The 27,243-nt window shown below is 32.9% G+C and overlaps 31 non-coding genes across 31 annotated transcripts; all 31 read right to left on the reverse strand.

Annotated features, from left to right (window-relative positions):
* Nucleotides 1-1,161: 1,161 nt before the first annotated feature.
* On the reverse strand, nucleotides 1,162-1,234 carry TRNAR-UCG (transfer RNA arginine (anticodon UCG)). The gene has a single exon. It is a non-coding gene; the product is annotated as a tRNA-Arg (tRNA).
* Nucleotides 1,235-1,769: 535 nt separating this feature from the next.
* TRNAR-UCG (transfer RNA arginine (anticodon UCG)) lies at nucleotides 1,770-1,842 on the reverse strand. The gene has a single exon. It is a non-coding gene; the product is annotated as a tRNA-Arg (tRNA).
* Nucleotides 1,843-2,988: 1,146 nt separating this feature from the next.
* Nucleotides 2,989-3,061, reverse strand: TRNAR-UCG (transfer RNA arginine (anticodon UCG)). Its single transcript has one exon. It is a non-coding gene; the product is annotated as a tRNA-Arg (tRNA).
* A 535-nt stretch (nucleotides 3,062-3,596) lies between these two features.
* Nucleotides 3,597-3,669, reverse strand: TRNAR-UCG (transfer RNA arginine (anticodon UCG)). Its single transcript has one exon. It is a non-coding gene; the product is annotated as a tRNA-Arg (tRNA).
* Nucleotides 3,670-4,205: 536 nt separating this feature from the next.
* TRNAR-UCG (transfer RNA arginine (anticodon UCG)) lies at nucleotides 4,206-4,278 on the reverse strand. Its single transcript has one exon. It is a non-coding gene; the product is annotated as a tRNA-Arg (tRNA).
* A 2,598-nt stretch (nucleotides 4,279-6,876) lies between these two features.
* TRNAR-UCG (transfer RNA arginine (anticodon UCG)) lies at nucleotides 6,877-6,949 on the reverse strand. Its single transcript has one exon. It is a non-coding gene; the product is annotated as a tRNA-Arg (tRNA).
* Nucleotides 6,950-7,483: 534 nt separating this feature from the next.
* Nucleotides 7,484-7,556, reverse strand: TRNAR-UCG (transfer RNA arginine (anticodon UCG)). Its single transcript has one exon. It is a non-coding gene; the product is annotated as a tRNA-Arg (tRNA).
* A 536-nt stretch (nucleotides 7,557-8,092) lies between these two features.
* Nucleotides 8,093-8,165, reverse strand: TRNAR-UCG (transfer RNA arginine (anticodon UCG)). The gene has a single exon. It is a non-coding gene; the product is annotated as a tRNA-Arg (tRNA).
* A 350-nt stretch (nucleotides 8,166-8,515) lies between these two features.
* Nucleotides 8,516-8,588, reverse strand: TRNAQ-UUG (transfer RNA glutamine (anticodon UUG)). Its single transcript has one exon. It is a non-coding gene; the product is annotated as a tRNA-Gln (tRNA).
* Nucleotides 8,589-9,123: 535 nt separating this feature from the next.
* On the reverse strand, nucleotides 9,124-9,196 carry TRNAR-UCG (transfer RNA arginine (anticodon UCG)). Its single transcript has one exon. It is a non-coding gene; the product is annotated as a tRNA-Arg (tRNA).
* Nucleotides 9,197-9,730: 534 nt separating this feature from the next.
* TRNAR-UCG (transfer RNA arginine (anticodon UCG)) lies at nucleotides 9,731-9,803 on the reverse strand. The gene has a single exon. It is a non-coding gene; the product is annotated as a tRNA-Arg (tRNA).
* A 536-nt stretch (nucleotides 9,804-10,339) lies between these two features.
* On the reverse strand, nucleotides 10,340-10,412 carry TRNAR-UCG (transfer RNA arginine (anticodon UCG)). Its single transcript has one exon. It is a non-coding gene; the product is annotated as a tRNA-Arg (tRNA).
* Nucleotides 10,413-10,762: 350 nt separating this feature from the next.
* TRNAQ-UUG (transfer RNA glutamine (anticodon UUG)) lies at nucleotides 10,763-10,835 on the reverse strand. The gene has a single exon. It is a non-coding gene; the product is annotated as a tRNA-Gln (tRNA).
* Nucleotides 10,836-11,369: 534 nt separating this feature from the next.
* On the reverse strand, nucleotides 11,370-11,442 carry TRNAR-UCG (transfer RNA arginine (anticodon UCG)). The gene has a single exon. It is a non-coding gene; the product is annotated as a tRNA-Arg (tRNA).
* Nucleotides 11,443-11,978: 536 nt separating this feature from the next.
* On the reverse strand, nucleotides 11,979-12,051 carry TRNAR-UCG (transfer RNA arginine (anticodon UCG)). Its single transcript has one exon. It is a non-coding gene; the product is annotated as a tRNA-Arg (tRNA).
* A 534-nt stretch (nucleotides 12,052-12,585) lies between these two features.
* Nucleotides 12,586-12,658, reverse strand: TRNAR-UCG (transfer RNA arginine (anticodon UCG)). The gene has a single exon. It is a non-coding gene; the product is annotated as a tRNA-Arg (tRNA).
* A 536-nt stretch (nucleotides 12,659-13,194) lies between these two features.
* TRNAR-UCG (transfer RNA arginine (anticodon UCG)) lies at nucleotides 13,195-13,267 on the reverse strand. Its single transcript has one exon. It is a non-coding gene; the product is annotated as a tRNA-Arg (tRNA).
* A 536-nt stretch (nucleotides 13,268-13,803) lies between these two features.
* TRNAR-UCG (transfer RNA arginine (anticodon UCG)) lies at nucleotides 13,804-13,876 on the reverse strand. Its single transcript has one exon. It is a non-coding gene; the product is annotated as a tRNA-Arg (tRNA).
* A 3,467-nt stretch (nucleotides 13,877-17,343) lies between these two features.
* On the reverse strand, nucleotides 17,344-17,416 carry TRNAR-UCG (transfer RNA arginine (anticodon UCG)). Its single transcript has one exon. It is a non-coding gene; the product is annotated as a tRNA-Arg (tRNA).
* Nucleotides 17,417-17,951: 535 nt separating this feature from the next.
* TRNAR-UCG (transfer RNA arginine (anticodon UCG)) lies at nucleotides 17,952-18,024 on the reverse strand. Its single transcript has one exon. It is a non-coding gene; the product is annotated as a tRNA-Arg (tRNA).
* Nucleotides 18,025-19,170: 1,146 nt separating this feature from the next.
* Nucleotides 19,171-19,243, reverse strand: TRNAR-UCG (transfer RNA arginine (anticodon UCG)). The gene has a single exon. It is a non-coding gene; the product is annotated as a tRNA-Arg (tRNA).
* A 535-nt stretch (nucleotides 19,244-19,778) lies between these two features.
* TRNAR-UCG (transfer RNA arginine (anticodon UCG)) lies at nucleotides 19,779-19,851 on the reverse strand. The gene has a single exon. It is a non-coding gene; the product is annotated as a tRNA-Arg (tRNA).
* Nucleotides 19,852-20,387: 536 nt separating this feature from the next.
* TRNAR-UCG (transfer RNA arginine (anticodon UCG)) lies at nucleotides 20,388-20,460 on the reverse strand. Its single transcript has one exon. It is a non-coding gene; the product is annotated as a tRNA-Arg (tRNA).
* A 2,598-nt stretch (nucleotides 20,461-23,058) lies between these two features.
* TRNAR-UCG (transfer RNA arginine (anticodon UCG)) lies at nucleotides 23,059-23,131 on the reverse strand. The gene has a single exon. It is a non-coding gene; the product is annotated as a tRNA-Arg (tRNA).
* Nucleotides 23,132-23,665: 534 nt separating this feature from the next.
* TRNAR-UCG (transfer RNA arginine (anticodon UCG)) lies at nucleotides 23,666-23,738 on the reverse strand. The gene has a single exon. It is a non-coding gene; the product is annotated as a tRNA-Arg (tRNA).
* A 536-nt stretch (nucleotides 23,739-24,274) lies between these two features.
* Nucleotides 24,275-24,347, reverse strand: TRNAR-UCG (transfer RNA arginine (anticodon UCG)). Its single transcript has one exon. It is a non-coding gene; the product is annotated as a tRNA-Arg (tRNA).
* Nucleotides 24,348-24,697: 350 nt separating this feature from the next.
* On the reverse strand, nucleotides 24,698-24,770 carry TRNAQ-UUG (transfer RNA glutamine (anticodon UUG)). The gene has a single exon. It is a non-coding gene; the product is annotated as a tRNA-Gln (tRNA).
* Nucleotides 24,771-25,305: 535 nt separating this feature from the next.
* Nucleotides 25,306-25,378, reverse strand: TRNAR-UCG (transfer RNA arginine (anticodon UCG)). The gene has a single exon. It is a non-coding gene; the product is annotated as a tRNA-Arg (tRNA).
* Nucleotides 25,379-25,912: 534 nt separating this feature from the next.
* TRNAR-UCG (transfer RNA arginine (anticodon UCG)) lies at nucleotides 25,913-25,985 on the reverse strand. The gene has a single exon. It is a non-coding gene; the product is annotated as a tRNA-Arg (tRNA).
* Nucleotides 25,986-26,521: 536 nt separating this feature from the next.
* Nucleotides 26,522-26,594, reverse strand: TRNAR-UCG (transfer RNA arginine (anticodon UCG)). The gene has a single exon. It is a non-coding gene; the product is annotated as a tRNA-Arg (tRNA).
* Nucleotides 26,595-26,944: 350 nt separating this feature from the next.
* On the reverse strand, nucleotides 26,945-27,017 carry TRNAQ-UUG (transfer RNA glutamine (anticodon UUG)). Its single transcript has one exon. It is a non-coding gene; the product is annotated as a tRNA-Gln (tRNA).
* Between the last annotated feature and the right edge of the window lie 226 nt (nucleotides 27,018-27,243).

The following is a 27,243-nucleotide window of genomic DNA, read 5'->3' on the forward strand; positions in this document are numbered from 1 at the left end:
CGACCATGAAGGGACTCGAAACCTCAATCTTCTGGAAAAAGTTGAGTTCCTGGAGCCTAGCAGAAAAAGATTTTTTTTATACATTTTTAGGTATTTTGTAAAAATGACCGAGTGCCCAAATTTATAAAAAAAACATTTTCTTAATATTGTGTATTACAGTACTTAAATATAGGTATGGATTCAAATCTCACTTCTGATAACATTTTCTCAATATTGTGTGTTGTGGTATTTAAATATAGGAGTGAAAAAGTTTTGTTTTTTTTTAGATATTTACGGGTATTTAGTAAAAATGATCGTGTGCCCAGATTTAAGAATAAATATTTTCACAATATTGTGTGTTATGGTCTATAAATATAGGCATGGATTAAAATCTCACTTCTGGTAACTGCTGACTAGCCATATAAAAATATTCACTATCAATTGATGTAGAAATATAGCCTATAACGACACCAAGTATGTCATCAAATTAAGAAAGCATCTAAAACTTAACTGTTGCAACCAGGAAAGGACTCAAATGCTTAGAAGGTCATCTGAAGAGCACTTAAAAGCTGCAACCATGAAGGGACTCGAACACTCAATCTTCTGATCCGAAGTCAGACGCCTTATCCATTAGGCCACACGGTTTCACATGTTCCTGATTTTTGGAAAATTTTGAGTTCCTGGAGCCTAGCAGAAAAAGATTTTTTTTATACATTTTTAGGTATTTTGTAAAAATGACCGAGTGCCCAAATTTATAAAAAAAACATTTTCTTAATATTGTGTATTACAGTACTTAAATATAGGTATGGATTCAAATCTCACTTCTGATAACATTTTCTCAATATTGTGTGTTGTGGTATTTAAATATAGGAGTGAAAAAGTTTTTGTTTTTTTTTAGATATTTACGGGTATTTAGTAAAAATGATCGTGTGCCCAGATTTAAGAATAAATATTTTCACAATATTGTGTGCTATGGTCTATAAATATAGGCATGGATTAAAATCTCACTTCTGGTAACTAATGACTAGCCATATAAAAATATTCACTATCAATCATGTAGAAATATAGCCTATAACGACACCAAGTATGTCATCAAATTAAGAAAGCATCTGAACCTTAGCTGTTGCAACCAGGAAAGGACTCAAATGCTTAGAAGGTCATCTGAAGAGCACTTAAAATCTGCGACCATGAAGGGACTCGAACCCTCAATCTTCTGATCCGAAGTCAGACGCCTTATCCATTAGGCCACACGGTCTCACATGTTCCTAATTTTTGGAAAATGTTGAGCTCCTGGAGCCTAGCAGAAAAAGATTTATTTTATACATTTTTAGGTATTTTGTAAAAATGACCGAGTGCCCAAATGTATAAAAAAACATTTTCTTAATATTGTGTATTACAGTACTTAAATGTAGGTATGGATTCAAATCTCACTTCTGATAACATTTTCTCAATATTGTGTGTTGTGGTATTTAAATGTAGGAGTGAAAAAGTTTTTTTTTTTTTTAGATACTTACGGGTATTTAGTCAAAATGACCGAGTGCCCAGATTTAAGAATAAATATTTTCACAATATTGTGTGCTATGGTCTATAAATATAGGCATGGATTAAAATCTCACTTCTGGTAACTAATGACTAGCCATATAAAAATATTCACTATCAATCATGTAGAAATATAGCCTATAACGACACCAAGTATGTCATCAAATTAAGAAAGCATCTGAACCTTAGCTGTTGCAACCAGGAAAAAACTCAAATGCTTAGAAGTTCATCTGAAGAGCACTTAAAAGCTGCGACCATGAAGGGACTCGAACCCTCAATCTTCTGATTCGAAGTCAGACGCCTTATCCATTAGGCCACACGGTCTCACATGTTCCTAATTTTTGGAAAATGTTGAGCTCCTGGAGCCTAGCAGAAAAAGATTTATTTTATACATTTTTAGGTATTTTGTAAAAATGACCGAGTGCCCAAATGTATAAAAAAAGCATTTTCTTAATATTGTGTATTACAGTACTTAAATGTAGGTATGGATTCAAATCTCACTTCTGATAACATTTTCTCAATATTGTGTGTTGTGGTATTTAAATATAGGAGTGAAAAAGTTTTTGTTTTTTTTAGATATTTAAGGGTATTTAGTAAAAATGACTGAGTGCCCAGATTTAAGAATAAATATTTTCACAATATTGTGTGTTATGGTCTATAAATATAGGCATGGATTAAAATCTCACTTCTGGTAACTAATGACTAGTCATATAAAAATATTCACTATCAATCATGTAGAAATATAGCCTATAACGACACCAAGTATGTCATCAAATTAAGAAAGCATCTAAAACTTAACTGTTGCAACCAGGAAAGGACTCAAATGCTTAGAAGGTCATCTGAAGAGCACTTAAAAGCTGCAACCATGAAGGGACTCGAACACTCAATCTTCTGATCCGAAGTCAGACGCCTTATCCATTAGGCCACACGGTTTCACATGTTCCTGATTTTTGGAAAATTTTGAGTTCCTGGAGCCTAGCAGAAAAAGATTTTTTTTATACATTTTTAGGTATTTTGTAAAAATGACCGAGTGCCCAAATTTATAAAAAAAACATTTTCTTAATATTGTGTATTACAGTACTTAAATATAGGTATGGATTCAAATCTCACTTCTGATAACATTTTCTCAATATTGTGTGTTGTGGTATTTAAATATAGGAGTGAAAAAGTTTTTGTTTTTTTTTAGATATTTACGGGTATTTAGTAAAAATGATCGTGTGCCCAGATTTAAGAATAAATATTTTCACAATATTGTGTGCTATGGTCTATAAATATAGGCATGGATTAAAATCTCACTTCTGGTAACTAATGACTAGCCATATAAAAATATTCACTATCAATCATGTAGAAATATAGCCTATAACGACACCAAGTATGTCATCAAATTAAGAAAGCATCTGAACCTTAGCTGTTGCAACCAGGAAAGGACTCAAATGCTTAGAAGGTCATCTGAAGAGCACTTAAAATCTGCGACCATGAAGGGACTCGAACCCTCAATCTTCTGATCCGAAGTCAGACGCCTTATCCATTAGGCCACACGGTCTCACATGTTCCTAATTTTTGGAAAATGTTGAGCTCCTGGAGCCTAGCAGAAAAAGATTTATTTTATACATTTTTAGGTATTTTGTAAAAATGACCGAGTGCCCAAATGTATAAAAAAACATTTTCTTAATATTGTGTATTACAGTACTTAAATGTAGGTATGGATTCAAATCTCACTTCTGATAACATTTTCTCAATATTGTGTGTTGTGGTATTTAAATGTAGGAGTGAAAAAGTTTTGTTTTTTTTTAGATACTTACGGGTATTTAGTCAAAATGACCGAGTGCCCAGATTTAAGAATAAATATTTTCACAATATTGTGTGCTATGGTCTATAAATATAGGCATGGATTAAAATCTCACTTCTGGTAACTAATGACTAGCCATATAAAAATATTCACTATCAATCATGTAGAAATATAGCCTATAACGACACCAAGTATGTCATCAAATTAAGAAAGCATCTGAACCTTAGCTGTTGCAACCAGGAAAAAACTCAAATGCTTAGAAGGTCATCTGAAGAGCACTTAAAAGCTGCGACCATGAAGGGACTCGAACCCTCAATCTTCTGATTCGAAGTCAGACGCCTTATCCATTAGGCCACACGGTCTCACATGTTCCTAATTTTTGGAAAATGTTGAGCTCCTGGAGCCTAGCAGAAAAAGATTTATTTTATACATTTTTAGGTATTTTGTAAAAATGACCGAGTGCCCAAATGTATAAAAAAAGCATTTTCTTAATATTGTGTATTACAGTACTTAAATGTAGGTATGGATTCAAATCTCACTTCTGATAACATTTTCTCAATATTGTGTGTTGTGGTATTTAAATATAGGAGTGAAAAAGTTTTTGTTTTTTTTAGATATTTAAGGGTATTTAGTAAAAATGACTGAGTGCCCAGATTTAAGAATAAATATTTTCACAATATTGTGTGTTATGGTCTATAAATATAGGCATGGATTAAAATCTCACTTCTGGTAACTAATGACTAGTCATATAAAAATATTCACTATCAATCATGTAGAAATATAGCCTATAACGACACCAAGTATGTCATCAAATTAAGAAAGCATCTGAACCTTAGCTGTTGCAACCAGGAAAGGACTCAAATGCTTAGAAGGTCATCTGAAGAGCACTTAAAATCTGCGACCATGAAGGGACTCGAACCCTCAATCTTCTGATCCGAAGTCAGACGCCTTATCCATTAGGCCACACGGTCTCACATGTTCCTAATTTTTGGAAAATGTTGAGTTCCTGGAGCCTAGCAGAAAAAGATTTTTTTTATACATTTTTAGGTATTTTGTAAAAATGACCGAGTGCCCAAATTTATAAAAAAAAACATTTTCTTAATATTGTGTATTACAGTACTTAAATATAGGTATGGATTAAAATCTCACTTCTGGTAACTGCTGACTAGCCATATAAAAATATTCACTATCAATTGATGTAGAAATATAGCCTATAACGACACCAAGTATGTCATCAAATTAAGAAAGCATCTAAAACTTAACTGTTGCAACCAGGAAAGGACTCAAATGCTTAGAAGGTCATCTGAAGAGCACTTAAAAGCTGCAACCATGAAGGGACTCGAACACTCAATCTTCTGATCCGAAGTCAGACGCCTTATCCATTAGGCCACACGGTTTCACATGTTCCTGATTTTTGGAAAATTTTGAGTTCCTGGAGCCTAGCAGAAAAAGATTTTTTTTATACATTTTTAGGTATTTTGTAAAAATGACCGAGTGCCCAAATTTATAAAAAAAACATTTTCTTAATATTGTGTATTACAGTACTTAAATATAGGTATGGATTCAAATCTCACTTCTGATAACATTTTCTCAATATTGTGTGTTGTGGTATTTAAATATAGGAGTGAAAAAGTTTTTGTTTTTTTTTAGATATTTACGGGTATTTAGTAAAAATGATCGTGTGCCCAGATTTAAGAATAAATATTTTCACAATATTGTGTGTTATGGTCTATAAATATAGGCATGGATTAAAATCTCACTTCTGGTAACTAATGACTAGTCATATAAAAATATTCACTATCAATCATGTAGAAATATAGCCTATAACGACACCAAGTATGTCATCAAATTAAGAAAGCATCTGAACCTTAGCTGTTGCAACCAGGAAAGGACTCAAATGCTTAGAAGGTCATCTGAAGAGCACTTAAAAGCTGCAACCATGAAGGGACTCGAACACTCAATCTTCTGATCCGAAGTCAGACGCCTTATCCATTAGGCCACACGGTCTCACATGTTCCTGATTTTTGGAAAATGTTGAGTTCCTGGAGCCTAGCAGAAAAAGATTTTTTTTATACATTTTTAGGTATTTTGTAAAAATGACCGAGTGCCCAAATGTATAAAAAAAGCATTTTCTTAATATTGTGTATTACAGTACTTAAATATAGGTATGGATTCAAATCTCACTTCTGATAACATTTTCTCAATATTGTGTGTTGTGGTATTTAAATATAGGAGTGAAAAAGTTTTTGTTTTTTTTTAGATATTTAAGGGTATTTAGTAAAAATGACTGAGTGCCCAGATTTAAGAATAAATATTTTCACAATATTGTGTGTTATGGTCTATAAATATAGGCATGGATTAAAATCTCACTTCTGGTAACTAATGACTAGTCATATAAAAATATTCACTATCAATCATGTAGAAATATAGCCTATAACGACACCAAGTATGTCATCAAATTAAGAAAGCATCTGAACCTTAGCTGTTGCAACCAGGAAAGGACTCAAATGCTTAGAAGGTCATCTGAAGAGCACTTAAAATCTGCGACCATGAAGCCTAGCAGAAAAAGATTTATTTTATGAAGGGACTCGAACCCTCAATCTTCTGATTCGAAGTCAGATGCCTTATCCATTAGGCCACACGGTCTCTCATGTTCCTAATTTTTGGAAAATGTTGAGTTCCTGGAGCCTAGCAGAAAAAGATTTATTTTATAAATTTTTAGGTATTTTGTAAAAATGACCGAGTGCCCAGATTTAAGAATAAATATTTTCACAATATTGTGTGTTATGGTCTATCTTCTGATTCGAAGTCAGACGCCTTATCCATTAGGCCACACGGTCTCACATGTTCCTAATTTTTGGAAAATGTTGAGCTCCTGGAGCCTAGCAGAAAAAGATTTATTTTATACATTTTTAGGTATTTTGTAAAAATGACCGAGTGCCCAGATTTAAGAATAAATATTTTCACAATATTGTGTGTTATGGTCTATCTTCTGATTCGAAGTCAGACGCCTTATCCATTAGGCCACACGGTCTCACATGTTCCTAATTTTTGGAAAATGTTGAGCTCCTGGAGCCTAGCAGAAAAAGATTTATTTTATACATTTTTAGGTATTTTGTAAAAATGACCGAGTGCCCAAATGTATAAAAAAAGCATTTTCTTAATATTGTGTATTACAGTACTTAAATATAGGTATGGATTCAAATCTCACTTCTGATAACATTTTCTCAATATTGTGTGTTGTGGTATTTAAATATAGGAGTGAAAAAGTTTTTGTTTTTTTTAGATATTTAAGGGTATTTAGTAAAAATGACTGAGTGCCCAGATTTAAGAATAAATATTTTCACAATATTGTGTGTTATGGTCTATAAATATAGGCATGGATTAAAATCTCACTTCTGGTAACTAATGACTAGTCATATAAAATATTCACTATCAATCATGTAGAAATATAGCCTATAACGACACCAAGTATGTCATCAAATTAAGAAAGCATCTGAACCTTAGCTGTTGCAACCAGGAAAGGACTCAAATGCTTAGAAGGTCATCTGAAGAGCACTTAAAATCTGCGACCATGAAGGGACTTGAACCCTCAATCTTCTGATCCGAAGTCAGACGCCTTATCCATTAGGCCACACGGTCTCACATATTCCTAATTTTTGGAAAATGTTGAGTTCCTGGAGCCTAGCAGAAAAAGATTTATTTTATACATTTTTAGGTATTTTGTAAAAATGACCGAGTGCCCAAATGTATAAAAAAACATTTTCTTAATATTGTGTATTACAGTACTTAAATGTAGGTATGGATTCAAATCTCACTTCTGATAACATTTTCTCAATATTGTGTGTTGTGGTATTTAAATGTAGGAGTGAAAAAGTTTTTGTTTTTTTTAGATACTTACGGGTATTTAGTCAAAATGACCGAGTGCCCAGATTTAAGAATAAATATTTTCACAATATTGTGTGCTATGGTCTATAAATATAGGCATGGATTAAAATCTCACTTCTGGTAACTAATGACTAGTCATATAAAATATTCACTATCAATCATGTAGAAATATAGCCTATAACGACACCAAGTATGTCATCAAATTAAGAAAGCATCTGAACCTTAGCTGTTGCAACCAGGAAAGGACTCAAATGCTTAGAAGGTCATCTGAAGAGCACTTAAAATCTGCGACCATGAAGGGACTCGAACCCTCAATCTTCTGATCCGAAGTCAGACGCCTTATCCATTAGGCCACACGGTCTCACATGTTCCTAATTTTTGGAAAATGTTGAGCTCCTGGAGCCTAGCAGAAAAAGATTTATTTTATACATTTTTAGGTATTTTGTAAAAATGACCGAGTGCCCAAATGTATAAAAAAAGCATTTTCTTAATATTGTGTATTACAGTACTTAAATATAGGTATGGATTCAAATCTCACTTCTGATAACATTTTCTCAATATTGTGTGTTGTGGTATTTAAATATAGGAGTGAAAAAGTTTTTGTTTTTTTTAGATATTTAAGGGTATTTAGTAAAAATGACTGAGTGCCCAGATTTAAGAATAAATATTTTCACAATATTGTGTGTTATGGTCTATAAATATAGGCATGGATTAAAATCTCACTTCTGGTAACTAATGACTAGTCATATAAAAATATTCACTATCAATCATGTAGAAATATAGCCTATAACGACACCAAGTATGTCATCAAATTAAGAAAGCATCTGAACCTTAGCTGTTGCAACCAGGAAAGGACTCAGATGCTTAGAAGGTCATCTGAAGAGCACTTAAAATCTGCAACCATGAAGGGACTTGAACCCTCAATCTTCTGATCCGAAGTCAGACGCCTTATCCATTAGGCCACACGGTCTCACATATTCCTAATTTTTGGAAAATGTTGAGTTCCTGGAGCCTAGCAGAAAAAGATTTTTTTTATACATTTTTAGGTATTTTGTAAAAATGACCGAGTGCCCAGATTTAAGAATAAATATTTTCACAATATTGTGTGTTATGGTCTATGAATATAGGCATGGATTAAAATCTCACTTCTGGTAACTGCTGACTAGCCATATAAAAATATTCACTATCAATCATGTAGAAATATAGCCTATAACGACACCAAGTATGTCATCAAATTAAGAAAGCATCTGAACCTTAGCTGGTGCAACCAGGAAAGGACTCAAATGCTTAGAAGGTTATCTGAAGAGCACTTAAAAGCTGCAACCATGAAGGGACTCGAACCCTCAATCTTCTGATCCAAAGTCAGACGCCTTATCCATTAGGCCACACGGTCTCTCATGTTCCTAATTTTTGGAAAATGTTGAGCTCCTGGAGCCTAGCAGAAAAAGATTTATTTTATACATTTTTAGGTATTTTGTAAAAATGACCGAGTGCCCAAATGTATAAAAAAAGCATTTTCTTAATATTGTGTATTACAGTACTTAAATATAGGTATGGATTCAAATCTCACTTCTGATAACATTTTCTCAATATTGTGTGTTGTGGTATTTAAATATAGGAGTGAAAAAGTTTTTGTTTTTTTTAGATATTTAAGGGTATTTAGTAAAAATGACTGAGTGCCCAGATTTAAGAATAAATATTTTCACAATATTGTGTGTTATGGTCTATAAATATAGGCATGGATTAAAATCTCACTTCTGGTAACTAATGACTAGTCATATAAAATATTCACTATCAATCATGTAGAAATATAGCCTATAACGACACCAAGTATGTCATCAAATTAAGAAAGCATCTGAACCTTAGCTGTTGCAACCAGGAAAGGACTCAAATGCTTAGAAGGTCATCTGAAGAGCACTTAAAATCTGCGACCATGAAGGGACTTGAACCCTCAATCTTCTGATCCGAAGTCAGACGCCTTATCCATTAGGCCACACGGTCTCACATATTCCTAATTTTTGGAAAATGTTGAGTTCCTGGAGCCTAGCAGAAAAAGATTTATTTTATACATTTTTAGGTATTTTGTAAAAATGACCGAGTGCCCAAATGTATAAAAAAACATTTTCTTAATATTGTGTATTACAGTACTTAAATGTAGGTATGGATTCAAATCTCACTTCTGATAACATTTTCTCAATATTGTGTGTTGTGGTATTTAAATGTAGGAGTGAAAAAGTTTTTTTTTTTTTTAGATACTTACGGGTATTTAGTCAAAATGACCGAGTGCCCAGATTTAAGAATAAATATTTTCACAATATTGTGTGCTATGGTCTATAAATATAGGCATGGATTAAAATCTCACTTCTGGTAACTAATGACTAGTCATATAAAATATTCACTATCAATCATGTAGAAATATAGCCTATAACGACACCAAGTATGTCATCAAATTAAGAAAGCATCTGAACCTTAGCTGTTGCAACCAGGAAAGGACTCAAATGCTTAGAAGGTCATCTGAAGAGCACTTAAAATCTGCGACCATGAAGGGACTCGAACCCTCAATCTTCTGATCCGAAGTCAGACGCCTTATCCATTAGGCCACACGGTCTCACATGTTCCTAATTTTTGGAAAATGTTGAGCTCCTGGAGCCTAGCAGAAAAAGATTTATTTTATACATTTTTAGGTATTTTGTAAAAATGACCGAGTGCCCAAATGTATAAAAAAAGCATTTTCTTAATATTGTGTATTACAGTACTTAAATATAGGTATGGATTCAAATCTCACTTCTGATAACATTTTCTCAATATTGTGTGTTGTGGTATTTAAATATAGGAGTGAAAAAGTTTTTGTTTTTTTTAGATATTTAAGGGTATTTAGTAAAAATGACTGAGTGCCCAGATTTAAGAATAAATATTTTCACAATATTGTGTGTTATGGTCTATAAATATAGGCATGGATTAAAATCTCACTTCTGGTAACTAATGACTAGTCATATAAAAATATTCACTATCAATCATGTAGAAATATAGCCTATAACGACACCAAGTATGTCATCAAATTAAGAAAGCATCTGAACCTTAGCTGTTGCAACCAGGAAAGGACTCAAATGCTTAGAAGGTCATCTGAAGAGCACTTAAAATCTGCAACCATGAAGGGACTTGAACCCTCAATCTTCTGATCCGAAGTCAGACGCCTTATCCATTAGGCCACACGGTCTCACATATTCCTAATTTTTGGAAAATGTTGAGTTCCTGGAGCCTAGCAGAAAAAGATTTTTTTTATACATTTTTAGGTATTTTGTAAAAATGACCGAGTGCCCAGATTTAAGAATAAATATTTTCACAATATTGTGTGTTATGGTCTATGAATATAGGCATGGATTAAAATCTCACTTCTGGTAACTGCTGACTAGCCATATAAAAATATTCACTATCAATCATGTAGAAATATAGCCTATAACGACACCAAGTATGTCATCAAATTAAGAAAGCATCTGAACCTTAGCTGGTGCAACCAGGAAAGGACTCAAATGCTTAGAAGGTTATCTGAAGAGCACTTAAAAGCTGCAACCATGAAGGGACTCGAACCCTCAATCTTCTGATCCAAAGTCAGACGCCTTATCCATTAGGCCACACGGTCTCTCATGTTCCTAATTTTTGGAAAATGTTGAGTTCCTGGAGCCTAGCAGAAAAAGATTTATTTTATACATTTTTAGGTATTTTGTAAAAATGACCGAGTGCCCAAATTTATAAAAAAACATTTTCTTAATATTGTGTATTACAGTACTTAAATGTAGGTATGGATTCAAATCTCACTTCTGATAACATTTTCTCAATATTGTGTGTTGTGGTATTTAAATATAGGAGTGAAAAAGTTTTTGTTTTTTTTAGATATTTACGGGTATTTAGTAAAAATGACCGAGTGCCCAGATTTAAGAATAAATATTTTCACAATATTGTGTGCTATGGTCTATAAATATAGGCATGGATTAAAATCTCACTTCTGGTAACTAATGACTAGTCATATAAAATATTCACTATCAATCATGTAGAAATATAGCCTATAACGACACCAAGTATGTCATCAAATTAAGAAAGCATCTGAACCTTAGCTGTTGCAACCAGGAAAGGACTCAAATGCTTAGAAGGTCATCTGAAGAGCACTTAAAATCTGCGACCATGAAGGGACTCGAACCCTCAATCTTCTGATCCGAAGTCAGACGCCTTATCCATTAGGCCACACGGTCTCACATGTTCCTAATTTTTGGAAAATGTTGAGCTCCTGGAGCCTAGCAGAAAAAGATTTATTTTATACATTTTTAGGTATTTTGTAAAAATGACCGAGTGCCCAAATGTATAAAAAAAGCATTTTCTTAATATTGTGTATTACAGTACTTAAATATAGGTATGGATTCAAATCTCACTTCTGATAACATTTTCTCAATATTGTGTGTTGTGGTATTTAAATATAGGAGTGAAAAAGTTTTTGTTTTTTTTAGATATTTAAGGGTATTTAGTAAAAATGACTGAGTGCCCAGATTTAAGAATAAATATTTTCACAATATTGTGTGTTATGGTCTATAAATATAGGCATGGATTAAAATCTCACTTCTGGTAACTAATGACTAGTCATATAAAAATATTCACTATCAATCATGTAGAAATATAGCCTATAACGACACCAAGTATGTCATCAAATTAAGAAAGCATCTGAACCTTAGCTGTTGCAACCAGGAAAGGACTCAAATGCTTAGAAGGTCATCTGAAGAGCACTTAAAATCTGCAACCATGAAGGGACTTGAACCCTCAATCTTCTGATCCGAAGTCAGACGCCTTATCCATTAGGCCACACGGTCTCACATATTCCTAATTTTTGGAAAATGTTGAGTTCCTGGAGCCTAGCAGAAAAAGATTTTTTTTATACATTTTTAGGTATTTTGTAAAAATGACCGAGTGCCCAAATGTATAAAAAAACATTTTCTTAATATTGTGTATTACAGTACTTAAATGTAGGTATGGATTCAAATCTCACTTCTGATAACATTTTCTCAATATTGTGTGTTGTGGTATTTAAATGTAGGAGTGAAAAAGTTTTTTTTTTTTTTAGATACTTACGGGTATTTAGTCAAAATGACCGAGTGCCCAGATTTAAGAATAAATATTTTCACAATATTGTGTGCTATGGTCTATAAATATAGGCATGGATTAAAATCTCACTTCTGGTAACTAATGACTAGTCATATAAAATATTCACTATCAATCATGTAGAAATATAGCCTATAACGACACCAAGTATGTCATCAAATTAAGAAAGCATCTGAACCTTAGCTGTTGCAACCAGGAAAGGACTCAAATGCTTAGAAGGTCATCTGAAGAGCACTTAAAATCTGCGACCATGAAGGGACTCGAACCCTCAATCTTCTGATCCGAAGTCAGACGCCTTATCCATTAGGCCACACGGTCTCACATGTTCCTAATTTTTGGAAAATGTTGAGCTCCTGGAGCCTAGCAGAAAAAGATTTATTTTATACATTTTTAGGTATTTTGTAAAAATGACCGAGTGCCCAAATGTATAAAAAAAGCATTTTCTTAATATTGTGTATTACAGTACTTAAATATAGGTATGGATTCAAATCTCACTTCTGATAACATTTTCTCAATATTGTGTGTTGTGGTATTTAAATATAGGAGTGAAAAAGTTTTTGTTTTTTTTAGATATTTAAGGGTATTTAGTAAAAATGACTGAGTGCCCAGATTTAAGAATAAATATTTTCACAATATTGTGTGTTATGGTCTATAAATATAGGCATGGATTAAAATCTCACTTCTGGTAACTAATGACTAGTCATATAAAAATATTCACTATCAATCATGTAGAAATATAGCCTATAACGACACCAAGTATGTCATCAAATTAAGAAAGCATCTGAACCTTAGCTGTTGCAACCAGGAAAGGACTCAAATGCTTAGAAGGTCATCTGAAGAGCACTTAAAATCTGCAACCATGAAGGGACTTGAACCCTCAATCTTCTGATCCGAAGTCAGACGCCTTATCCATTAGGCCACACGGTCTCACATATTCCTAATTTTTGGAAAATGTTGAGCTCCTGGAGCCTAGCAGAAAAAGATTTATTTTATACATTTTTAGGTATTTTGTAAAAATGACCGAGTGCCCAAATGTATAAAAAAAGCATTTTCTTAATATTGTGTATTACAGTACTTAAATGTAGGTATGGATTCAAATCTCACTTCTGATAACATTTTCTCAATATTGTGTGTTGTGGTATTTAAATATAGGAGTGAAAAAGTTTTTGTTTTTTTTAGATATTTACGGGTATTTAGTAAAAATGACCGAGTGCCCAGATTTAAGAATAAATATTTTCACAATATTGTGTGTTATGGTCTATAAATATAGGCATGGATTAAAATCTCACTTCTGGTAACTGCTGACTAGCCATATAAAAATATTCACTATCAATCATGTAGAAATATAGCCTATAACGACACCAAGTATGTCATCAAATTAAGAAAGCATCTGAACCTTAGCTGTTGCAACCAGGAAAGGACTCAAATGCTTAGAAGGTCATCTGAAGAGCACTTAAAATCTGCGACCATGAAGGGACTTGAACCCTCAATCTTCTGATCCGAAGTCAGACGCCTTATCCATTAGGCCACACGGTCTCACATATTCCTAATTTTTGGAAAATGTTGAGTTCCTGGAGCCTAGCAGAAAAAGATTTTTTTTATACATTTTTAGGTATTTTGTAAAAATGACCGAGTGCCCAAATTTATAAAAAAAACATTTTCTTAATATTGTGTATTACAGTACTTAAATATAGGTATGGATTCAAATCTCACTTCTGATAACATTTTCTCAATATTGTGTGTTGTGGTATTTAAATATAGGAGTGAAAAAGTTTTGTTTTTTTTTAGATATTTACGGGTATTTAGTAAAAATGATCGTGTGCCCAGATTTAAGAATAAATATTTTCACAATATTGTGTGTTATTGTCTATAAATATAGGCATGGATTAAAATCTCACTTCTGGTAACTGCTGACTAGCCATATAAAAATATTCACTATCAATCATGTAGAAATATAGCCTATAACGACACCAAGTATGTCATCAAATTAAGAAAGCATCTAAAACTTAGCTGTTGCAACCAGGAACGGACTCAAATGCTTAGAAGGTCATCTGAAGAGCACTTAAAAGCTGCGACCATGAAGGGACTCGAAACCTCAATCTTCTGGAAAAAGTTGAGTTCCTGGAGCCTAGCAGAAAAAGATTTTTTTTATACATTTTTAGGTATTTTGTAAAAATGACCGAGTGCCCAAATTTATAAAAAAAACATTTTCTTAATATTGTGTATTACAGTACTTAAATATAGGTATGGATTCAAATCTCACTTCTGATAACATTTTCTCAATATTGTGTGTTGTGGTATTTAAATATAGGAGTGAAAAAGTTTTGTTTTTTTTTAGATATTTACGGGTATTTAGTAAAAATGATCGTGTGCCCAGATTTAAGAATAAATATTTTCACAATATTGTGTGTTATGGTCTATAAATATAGGCATGGATTAAAATCTCACTTCTGGTAACTGCTGACTAGCCATATAAAAATATTCACTATCAATTGATGTAGAAATATAGCCTATAACGACACCAAGTATGTCATCAAATTAAGAAAGCATCTAAAACTTAACTGTTGCAACCAGGAAAGGACTCAAATGCTTAGAAGGTCATCTGAAGAGCACTTAAAAGCTGCAACCATGAAGGGACTCGAACACTCAATCTTCTGATCCGAAGTCAGACGCCTTATCCATTAGGCCACACGGTTTCACATGTTCCTGATTTTTGGAAAATTTTGAGTTCCTGGAGCCTAGCAGAAAAAGATTTTTTTTATACATTTTTAGGTATTTTGTAAAAATGACCGAGTGCCCAAATTTATAAAAAAAACATTTTCTTAATATTGTGTATTACAGTACTTAAATATAGGTATGGATTCAAATCTCACTTCTGATAACATTTTCTCAATATTGTGTGTTGTGGTATTTAAATATAGGAGTGAAAAAGTTTTTGTTTTTTTTTAGATATTTACGGGTATTTAGTAAAAATGATCGTGTGCCCAGATTTAAGAATAAATATTTTCACAATATTGTGTGTTATGGTCTATAAATATAGGCATGGATTAAAATCTCACTTCTGGTAACTAATGACTAGTCATATAAAAATATTCACTATCAATCATGTAGAAATATAGCCTATAACGACACCAAGTATGTCATCAAATTAAGAAAGCATCTGAACCTTAGCTGTTGCAACCAGGAAAGGACTCAAATGCTTAGAAGGTCATCTGAAGAGCACTTAAAAGCTGCAACCATGAAGGGACTCGAACACTCAATCTTCTGATCCGAAGTCAGACGCCTTATCCATTAGGCCACACGGTCTCACATATTCCTAATTTTTGGAAAATGTTGAGTTCCTGGAGCCTAGCAGAAAAAGATTTTTTTTATACATTTTTAGGTATTTTGTAAAAATGACCGAGTGCCCAAATTTATAAAAAAAACATTTTCTTAATATTGTGTATTACAGTACTTAAATATAGGTATGGATTCAAATCTCACTTCTGATAACATTTTCTCAATATTGTGTGTTGTGGTATTTAAATATAGGAGTGAAAAAGTTTTGTTTTTTTTTAGATATTTACGGGTATTTAGTAAAAATGATCGTGTGCCCAGATTTAAGAATAAATATTTTCACAATATTGTGTGTTATTGTCTATAAATATAGGCATGGATTAAAATCTCACTTCTGGTAACTGCTGACTAGCCATATAAAAATATTCACTATCAATCATGTAGAAATATAGCCTATAACGACACCAAGTATGTCATCAAATTAAGAAAGCATCTAAAACTTAGCTGTTGCAACCAGGAACGGACTCAAATGCTTAGAAGGTCATCTGAAGAGCACTTAAAAGCTGCGACCATGAAGGGACTCGAAACCTCAATCTTCTGGAAAAAGTTGAGTTCCTGGAGCCTAGCAGAAAAAGATTTTTTTTATACATTTTTAGGTATTTTGTAAAAATGACCGAGTGCCCAAATTTATAAAAAAAACATTTTCTTAATATTGTGTATTACAGTACTTAAATATAGGTATGGATTCAAATCTCACTTCTGATAACATTTTCTCAATATTGTGTGTTGTGGTATTTAAATATAGGAGTGAAAAAGTTTTGTTTTTTTTTAGATATTTACGGGTATTTAGTAAAAATGATCGTGTGCCCAGATTTAAGAATAAATATTTTCACAATATTGTGTGTTATGGTCTATAAATATAGGCATGGATTAAAATCTCACTTCTGGTAACTGCTGACTAGCCATATAAAAATATTCACTATCAATTGATGTAGAAATATAGCCTATAACGACACCAAGTATGTCATCAAATTAAGAAAGCATCTAAAACTTAACTGTTGCAACCAGGAAAGGACTCAAATGCTTAGAAGGTCATCTGAAGAGCACTTAAAAGCTGCAACCATGAAGGGACTCGAACACTCAATCTTCTGATCCGAAGTCAGACGCCTTATCCATTAGGCCACACGGTTTCACATGTTCCTGATTTTTGGAAAATTTTGAGTTCCTGGAGCCTAGCAGAAAAAGATTTTTTTTATACATTTTTAGGTATTTTGTAAAAATGACCGAGTGCCCAAATTTATAAAAAAAACATTTTCTTAATATTGTGTATTACAGTACTTAAATATAGGTATGGATTCAAATCTCACTTCTGATAACATTTTCTCAATATTGTGTGTTGTGGTATTTAAATATAGGAGTGAAAAAGTTTTTGTTTTTTTTTAGATATTTACGGGTATTTAGTAAAAATGATCGTGTGCCCAGATTTAAGAATAAATATTTTCACAATATTGTGTGCTATGGTCTATAAATATAGGCATGGATTAAAATCTCACTTCTGGTAACTAATGACTAGCCATATAAAAATATTCACTATCAATCATGTAGAAATATAGCCTATAACGACACCAAGTATGTCATCAAATTAAGAAAGCATCTGAACCTTAGCTGTTGCAACCAGGAAAGGACTCAAATGCTTAGAAGGTCATCTGAAGAGCACTTAAAATCTGCGACCATGAAGGGACTCGAACCCTCAATCTTCTGATCCGAAGTCAGACGCCTTATCCATTAGGCCACACGGTCTCACATGTTCCTAATTTTTGGAAAATGTTGAGCTCCTGGAGCCTAGCAGAAAAAGATTTATTTTATACATTTTTAGGTATTTTGTAAAAATGACCGAGTGCCCAAATGTATAAAAAAACATTTTCTTAATATTGTGTATTACAGTACTTAAATGTAGGTATGGATTCAAATCTCACTTCTGATAACATTTTCTCAATATTGTGTGTTGTGGTATTTAAATGTAGGAGTGAAAAAGTTTTTTTTTTTTTTAGATACTTACGGGTATTTAGTCAAAATGACCGAGTGCCCAGATTTAAGAATAAATATTTTCACAATATTGTGTGCTATGGTCTATAAATATAGGCATGGATTAAAATCTCACTTCTGGTAACTAATGACTAGCCATATAAAAATATTCACTATCAATCATGTAGAAATATAGCCTATAACGACACCAAGTATGTCATCAAATTAAGAAAGCATCTGAACCTTAGCTGTTGCAACCAGGAAAAAACTCAAATGCTTAGAAGTTCATCTGAAGAGCACTTAAAAGCTGCGACCATGAAGGGACTCGAACCCTCAATCTTCTGATTCGAAGTCAGACGCCTTATCCATTAGGCCACACGGTCTCACATGTTCCTAATTTTTGGAAAATGTTGAGCTCCTGGAGCCTAGCAGAAAAAGATTTATTTTATACATTTTTAGGTATTTTGTAAAAATGACCGAGTGCCCAAATGTATAAAAAAAGCATTTTCTTAATATTGTGTATTACAGTACTTAAATGTAGGTATGGATTCAAATCTCACTTCTGATAACATTTTCTCAATATTGTGTGTTGTGGTATTTAAATATAGGAGTGAAAAAGTTTTTGTTTTTTTTAGATATTTAAGGGTATTTAGTAAAAATGACTGAGTGCCCAGATTTAAGAATAAATATTTTCACAATATTGTGTGTTATGGTCTATAAATATAGGCATGGATTAAAATCTCACTTCTGGTAACTAATGACTAGTCATATAAAAATATTCACTATCAATCATGTAGAAATATAGCCTATAACGACACCAAGTATGTCATCAAATTAAGAAAGCATCTAAAACTTAACTGTTGCAACCAGGAAAGGACTCAAATGCTTAGAAGGTCATCTGAAGAGCACTTAAAAGCTGCAACCATGAAGGGACTCGAACACTCAATCTTCTGATCCGAAGTCAGACGCCTTATCCATTAGGCCACACGGTTTCACATGTTCCTGATTTTTGGAAAATTTTGAGTTCCTGGAGCCTAGCAGAAAAAGATTTTTTTTATACATTTTTAGGTATTTTGTAAAAATGACCGAGTGCCCAAATTTATAAAAAAAACATTTTCTTAATATTGTGTATTACAGTACTTAAATATAGGTATGGATTCAAATCTCACTTCTGATAACATTTTCTCAATATTGTGTGTTGTGGTATTTAAATATAGGAGTGAAAAAGTTTTTGTTTTTTTTTAGATATTTACGGGTATTTAGTAAAAATGATCGTGTGCCCAGATTTAAGAATAAATATTTTCACAATATTGTGTGCTATGGTCTATAAATATAGGCATGGATTAAAATCTCACTTCTGGTAACTAATGACTAGCCATATAAAAATATTCACTATCAATCATGTAGAAATATAGCCTATAACGACACCAAGTATGTCATCAAATTAAGAAAGCATCTGAACCTTAGCTGTTGCAACCAGGAAAGGACTCAAATGCTTAGAAGGTCATCTGAAGAGCACTTAAAATCTGCGACCATGAAGGGACTCGAACCCTCAATCTTCTGATCCGAAGTCAGACGCCTTATCCATTAGGCCACACGGTCTCACATGTTCCTAATTTTTGGAAAATGTTGAGCTCCTGGAGCCTAGCAGAAAAAGATTTATTTTATACATTTTTAGGTATTTTGTAAAAATGACCGAGTGCCCAAATGTATAAAAAAACATTTTCTTAATATTGTGTATTACAGTACTTAAATGTAGGTATGGATTCAAATCTCACTTCTGATAACATTTTCTCAATATTGTGTGTTGTGGTATTTAAATGTAGGAGTGAAAAAGTTTTGTTTTTTTTTAGATACTTACGGGTATTTAGTCAAAATGACCGAGTGCCCAGATTTAAGAATAAATATTTTCACAATATTGTGTGCTATGGTCTATAAATATAGGCATGGATTAAAATCTCACTTCTGGTAACTAATGACTAGCCATATAAAAATATTCACTATCAATCATGTAGAAATATAGCCTATAACGACACCAAGTATGTCATCAAATTAAGAAAGCATCTGAACCTTAGCTGTTGCAACCAGGAAAAAACTCAAATGCTTAGAAGGTCATCTGAAGAGCACTTAAAAGCTGCGACCATGAAGGGACTCGAACCCTCAATCTTCTGATTCGAAGTCAGACGCCTTATCCATTAGGCCACACGGTCTCACATGTTCCTAATTTTTGGAAAATGTTGAGCTCCTGGAGCCTAGCAGAAAAAGATTTATTTTATACATTTTTAGGTATTTTGTAAAAATGACCGAGTGCCCAAATGTATAAAAAAAGCATTTTCTTAATATTGTGTATTACAGTACTTAAATGTAGGTATGGATTCAAATCTCACTTCTGATAACATTTTCTCAATATTGTGTGTTGTGGTATTTAAATATAGGAGTGAAAAAGTTTTTGTTTTTTTTAGATATTTAAGGGTATTTAGTAAAAATGACTGAGTGCCCAGATTTAAGAATAAATATTTTCACAATATTGTGTGTTATGGTCTATAAATATAGGCATGGATTAAAATCTCACTTCTGGTAACTAATGACTAGTCATATAAAAATATTCACTATCAATCATGTAGAAATATAGCCTATAACGACACCAAGTATGTCATCAAATTAAGAAAGCATCTGAACCTTAGCTGTTGCAACCAGGAAAGGACTCAAATGCTTAGAAGGTCATCTGAAGAGCACTTAAAATCTGCGACCATGAAGGGACTCGAACCCTCAATCTTCTGATCCGAAGTCAGACGCCTTATCCATTAGGCCACACGGTCTCACATGTTCCTAATTTTTGGAAAATGTTGAGTTCCTGGAGCCTAGCAGAAAAAGATTTTTTTTATACATTTTTAGGTATTTTGTAAAAATGACCGAGTGCCCAAATTTATAAAAAAAAACATTTTCTTAATATTGTGTATTACAGTACTTAAATATAGGTATGGATTAAAATCTCACTTCTGGTAACTGCTGACTAGCCATATAAAAATATTCACTATCAATTGATGTAGAAATATAGCCTATAACGACACCAAGTATGTCATCAAATTAAGAAAGCATCTAAAACTTAACTGTTGCAACCAGGAAAGGACTCAAATGCTTAGAAGGTCATCTGAAGAGCACTTAAAAGCTGCAACCATGAAGGGACTCGAACACTCAATCTTCTGATCCGAAGTCAGACGCCTTATCCATTAGGCCACACGGTTTCACATGTTCCTGATTTTTGGAAAATTTTGAGTTCCTGGAGCCTAGCAGAAAAAGATTTTTTTTATACATTTTTAGGTATTTTGTAAAAATGACCGAGTGCCCAAATTTATAAAAAAAACATTTTCTTAATATTGTGTATTACAGTACTTAAATATAGGTATGGATTCAAATCTCACTTCTGATAACATTTTCTCAATATTGTGTGTTGTGGTATTTAAATATAGGAGTGAAAAAGTTTTTGTTTTTTTTTAGATATTTACGGGTATTTAGTAAAAATGATCGTGTGCCCAGATTTAAGAATAAATATTTTCACAATATTGTGTGTTATGGTCTATAAATATAGGCATGGATTAAAATCTCACTTCTGGTAACTAATGACTAGTCATATAAAAATATTCACTATCAATCATGTAGAAATATAGCCTATAACGACACCAAGTATGTCATCAAATTAAGAAAGCATCTGAACCTTAGCTGTTGCAACCAGGAAAGGACTCAAATGCTTAGAAGGTCATCTGAAGAGCACTTAAAAGCTGCAACCATGAAGGGACTCGAACACTCAATCTTCTGATCCGAAGTCAGACGCCTTATCCATTAGGCCACACGGTCTCACATGTTCCTGATTTTTGGAAAATGTTGAGTTCCTGGAGCCTAGCAGAAAAAGATTTTTTTTATACATTTTTAGGTATTTTGTAAAAATGACCGAGTGCCCAAATGTATAAAAAAAGCATTTTCTTAATATTGTGTATTACAGTACTTAAATATAGGTATGGATTCAAATCTCACTTCTGATAACATTTTCTCAATATTGTGTGTTGTGGTATTTAAATATAGGAGTGAAAAAGTTTTTGTTTTTTTTTAGATATTTAAGGGTATTTAGTAAAAATGACTGAGTGCCCAGATTTAAGAATAAATATTTTCACAATATTGTGTGTTATGGTCTATAAATATAGGCATGGATTAAAATCTCACTTCTGGTAACTAATGACTAGTCATATAAAAATATTCACTATCAATCATGTAGAAATATAGCCTATAACGACACCAAGTATGTCATCAAATTAAGAAAGCATCTGAACCTTAGCTGTTGCAACCAGGAAAGGACTCAAATGCTTAGAAGGTCATCTGAAGAGCACTTAAAATCTGCGACCATGAAGCCTAGCAGAAAAAGATTTATTTTATGAAGGGACTCGAACCCTCAATCTTCTGATTCGAAGTCAGATGCCTTATCCATTAGGCCACACGGTCTCTCATGTTCCTAATTTTTGGAAAATGTTGAGTTCCTGGAGCCTAGCAGAAAAAGATTTATTTTATAAATTTTTAGGTATTTTGTAAAAATGACCGAGTGCCCAGATTTAAGAATAAATATTTTCACAATATTGTGTGTTATGGTCTATCTTCTGATTCGAAGTCAGACGCCTTATCCATTAGGCCACACGGTCTCACATGTTCCTAATTTTTGGAAAATGTTGAGCTCCTGGAGCCTAGCAGAAAAAGATTTATTTTATACATTTTTAGGTATTTTGTAAAAATGACCGAGTGCCCAGATTTAAGAATAAATATTTTCACAATATTGTGTGTTATGGTCTATCTTCTGATTCGAAGTCAGACGCCTTATCCATTAGGCCACACGGTCTCACATGTTCCTAATTTTTGGAAAATGTTGAGCTCCTGGAGCCTAGCAGAAAAAGATTTATTTTATACATTTTTAGGTATTTTGTAAAAATGACCGAGTGCCCAAATGTATAAAAAAAGCATTTTCTTAATATTGTGTATTACAGTACTTAAATATAGGTATGGATTCAAATCTCACTTCTGATAACATTTTCTCAATATTGTGTGTTGTGGTATTTAAATATAGGAGTGAAAAAGTTTTTGTTTTTTTTAGATATTTAAGGGTATTTAGTAAAAATGACTGAGTGCCCAGATTTAAGAATAAATATTTTCACAATATTGTGTGTTATGGTCTATAAATATAGGCATGGATTAAAATCTCACTTCTGGTAACTAATGACTAGTCATATAAAATATTCACTATCAATCATGTAGAAATATAGCCTATAACGACACCAAGTATGTCATCAAATTAAGAAAGCATCTGAACCTTAGCTGTTGCAACCAGGAAAGGACTCAAATGCTTAGAAGGTCATCTGAAGAGCACTTAAAATCTGCGACCATGAAGGGACTTGAACCCTCAATCTTCTGATCCGAAGTCAGACGCCTTATCCATTAGGCCACACGGTCTCACATATTCCTAATTTTTGGAAAATGTTGAGTTCCTGGAGCCTAGCAGAAAAAGATTTATTTTATACATTTTTAGGTATTTTGTAAAAATGACCGAGTGCCCAAATGTATAAAAAAACATTTTCTTAATATTGTGTATTACAGTACTTAAATGTAGGTATGGATTCAAATCTCACTTCTGATAACATTTTCTCAATATTGTGTGTTGTGGTATTTAAATGTAGGAGTGAAAAAGTTTTTGTTTTTTTTAGATACTTACGGGTATTTAGTCAAAATGACCGAGTGCCCAGATTTAAGAATAAATATTTTCACAATATTGTGTGCTATGGTCTATAAATATAGGCATGGATTAAAATCTCACTTCTGGTAACTAATGACTAGTCATATAAAATATTCACTATCAATCATGTAGAAATATAGCCTATAACGACACCAAGTATGTCATCAAATTAAGAAAGCATCTGAACCTTAGCTGTTGCAACCAGGAAAGGACTCAAATGCTTAGAAGGTCATCTGAAGAGCACTTAAAATCTGCGACCATGAAGGGACTCGAACCCTCAATCTTCTGATCCGAAGTCAGACGCCTTATCCATTAGGCCACACGGTCTCACATGTTCCTAATTTTTGGAAAATGTTGAGCTCCTGGAGCCTAGCAGAAAAAGATTTATTTTATACATTTTTAGGTATTTTGTAAAAATGACCGAGTGCCCAAATGTATAAAAAAAGCATTTTCTTAATATTGTGTATTACAGTACTTAAATATAGGTATGGATTCAAATCTCACTTCTGATAACATTTTCTCAATATTGTGTGTTGTGGTATTTAAATATAGGAGTGAAAAAGTTTTTGTTTTTTTTAGATATTTAAGGGTATTTAGTAAAAATGACTGAGTGCCCAGATTTAAGAATAAATATTTTCACAATATTGTGTGTTATGGTCTATAAATATAGGCATGGATTAAAATCTCACTTCTGGTAACTAATGACTAGTCATATAAAAATATTCACTATCAATCATGTAGAAATATAGCCTATAACGACACCAAGTATGTCATCAAATTAAGAAAGCATCTGAACCTTAGCTGTTGCAACCAGGAAAGGACTCAAATGCTTAGAAGGTCATCTGAAGAGCACTTAAAATCTGCAACCATGAAGGGACTTGAACCCTCAATCTTCTGATCCGAAGTCAGACGCCTTATCCATTAGGCCACACGGTCTCACATATTCCTAATTTTTGGAAAATGTTGAGTTCCTGGAGCCTAGCAGAAAAAGATTTTTTTTATACATTTTTAGGTATTTTGTAAAAATGACCGAGTGCCCAGATTTAAGAATAAATATTTTCACAATATTGTGTGTTATGGTCTATGAATATAGGCATGGATTAAAATCTCACTTCTGGTAACTGCTGACTAGCCATATAAAAATATTCACTATCAATCATGTAGAAATATAGCCTATAACGACACCAAGTATGTCATCAAATTAAGAAAGCATCTGAACCTTAGCTGGTGCAACCAGGAAAGGACTCAAATGCTTAGAAGGTTATCTGAAGAGCACTTAAAAGCTGCAACCATGAAGGGACTCGAACCCTCAATCTTCTGATCCAAAGTCAGACGCCTTATCCATTAGGCCACACGGTCTCTCATGTTCCTAATTTTTGGAAAATGTTGAGCTCCTGGAGCCTAGCAGAAAAAGATTTATTTTATACATTTTTAGGTATTTTGTAAAAATGACCGAGTGCCCAAATGTATAAAAAAAGCATTTTCTTAATATTGTGTATTACAGTACTTAAATATAGGTATGGATTCAAATCTCACTTCTGATAACATTTTCTCAATATTGTGTGTTGTGGTATTTAAATATAGGAGTGAAAAAGTTTTTGTTTTTTTTAGATATTTAAGGGTATTTAGTAAAAATGACTGAGTGCCCAGATTTAAGAATAAATATTTTCACAATATTGTGTGTTATGGTCTATAAATATAGGCATGGATTAAAATCTCACTTCTGGTAACTAATGACTAGTCATATAAAATATTCACTATCAATCATGTAGAAATATAGCCTATAACGACACCAAGTATGTCATCAAATTAAGAAAGCATCTGAACCTTAGCTGTTGCAACCAGGAAAGGACTCAAATGCTTAGAAGGTCATCTGAAGAGCACTTAAAATCTGCGACCATGAAGGGACTTGAACCCTCAATCTTCTGATCCGAAGTCAGACGCCTTATCCATTAGGCCACACGGTCTCACATATTCCTAATTTTTGGAAAATGTTGAGTTCCTGGAGCCTAGCAGAAAAAGATTTATTTTATACATTTTTAGGTATTTTGTAAAAATGACCGAGTGCCCAAATGTATAAAAAAACATTTTCTTAATATTGTGTATTACAGTACTTAAATGTAGGTATGGATTCAAATCTCACTTCTGATAACATTTTCTCAATATTGTGTGTTGTGGTATTTAAATGTAGGAGTGAAAAAGTTTTTTTTTTTTTTAGATACTTACGGGTATTTAGTCAAAATGACCGAGTGCCCAGATTTAAGAATAAATATTTTCACAATATTGTGTGCTATGGTCTATAAATATAGGCATGGATTAAAATCTCACTTCTGGTAACTAATGACTAGTCATATAAAATATTCACTATCAATCATGTAGAAATATAGCCTATAACGACACCAAGTATGTCATCAAATTAAGAAAGCATCTGAACCTTAGCTGTTGCAACCAGGAAAGGACTCAAATGCTTAGAAGGTCATCTGAAGAGCACTTAAAATCTGCGACCATGAAGGGACTCGAACCCTCAATCTTCTGATCCGAAGTCAGACGCCTTATCCATTAGGCCACACGGTCTCACATGTTCCTAATTTTTGGAAAATGTTGAGCTCCTGGAGCCTAGCAGAAAAAGATTTATTTTATACATTTTTAGGTATTTTGTAAAAATGACCGAGTGCCCAAATGTATAAAAAAAGCATTTTCTTAATATTGTGTATTACAGTACTTAAATATAGGTATGGATTCAAATCTCACTTCTGATAACATTTTCTCAATATTGTGTGTTGTGGTATTTAAATATAGGAGTGAAAAAGTTTTTGTTTTTTTTAGATATTTAAGGGTATTTAGTAAAAATGACTGAGTGCCCAGATTTAAGAATAAATATTTTCACAATATTGTGTGTTATGGTCTATAAATATAGGCATGGATTAAAATCTCACTTCTGGTAACTAATGACTAGTCATATAAAAATATTCACTATCAATCATGTAGAAATATAGCCTATAACGACACCAAGTATGTCATCAAATTAAGAAAGCATCTGAACCTTAGCTGTTGCAACCAGGAAAGGACTCAAATGCTTAGAAGGTCATCTGAAGAGCACTTAAAATCTGCAACCATGAAGGGACTTGAACCCTCAATCTTCTGATCCGAAGTCAGACGCCTTATCCATTAGGCCACACGGTCTCACATATTCCTAATTTTTGGAAAATGTTGAGTTCCTGGAGCCTAGCAGAAAAAGATTTTTTTTATACATTTTTAGGTATTTTGTAAAAATGACCGAGTGCCCAGATTTAAGAATAAATATTTTCACAATATTGTGTGTTATGGTCTATGAATATAGGCATGGATTAAAATCTCACTTCTGGTAACTGCTGACTAGCCATATAAAAATATTCACTATCAATCATGTAGAAATATAGCCTATAACGACACCAAGTATGTCATCAAATTAAGAAAGCATCTGAACCTTAGCTGGTGCAACCAGGAAAGGACTCAAATGCTTAGAAGGTTATCTGAAGAGCACTTAAAAGCTGCAACCATGAAGGGACTCGAACCCTCAATCTTCTGATCCAAAGTCAGACGCCTTATCCATTAGGCCACACGGTCTCTCATGTTCCTAATTTTTGGAAAATGTTGAGTTCCTGGAGCCTAGCAGAAAAAGATTTATTTTATACATTTTTAGGTATTTTGTAAAAATGACCGAGTGCCCAAATTTATAAAAAAACATTTTCTTAATATTGTGTATTACAGTACTTAAATGTAGGTATGGATTCAAATCTCACTTCTGATAACATTTTCTCAATATTGTGTGTTGTGGTATTTAAATATAGGA

This window comes from Rhinoderma darwinii, chromosome 3, assembly GCF_050947455.1.
Source record: "Rhinoderma darwinii isolate aRhiDar2 chromosome 3, aRhiDar2.hap1, whole genome shotgun sequence".
Taxonomy (NCBI): Eukaryota; Metazoa; Chordata; class Amphibia; order Anura; family Rhinodermatidae; genus Rhinoderma; species Rhinoderma darwinii.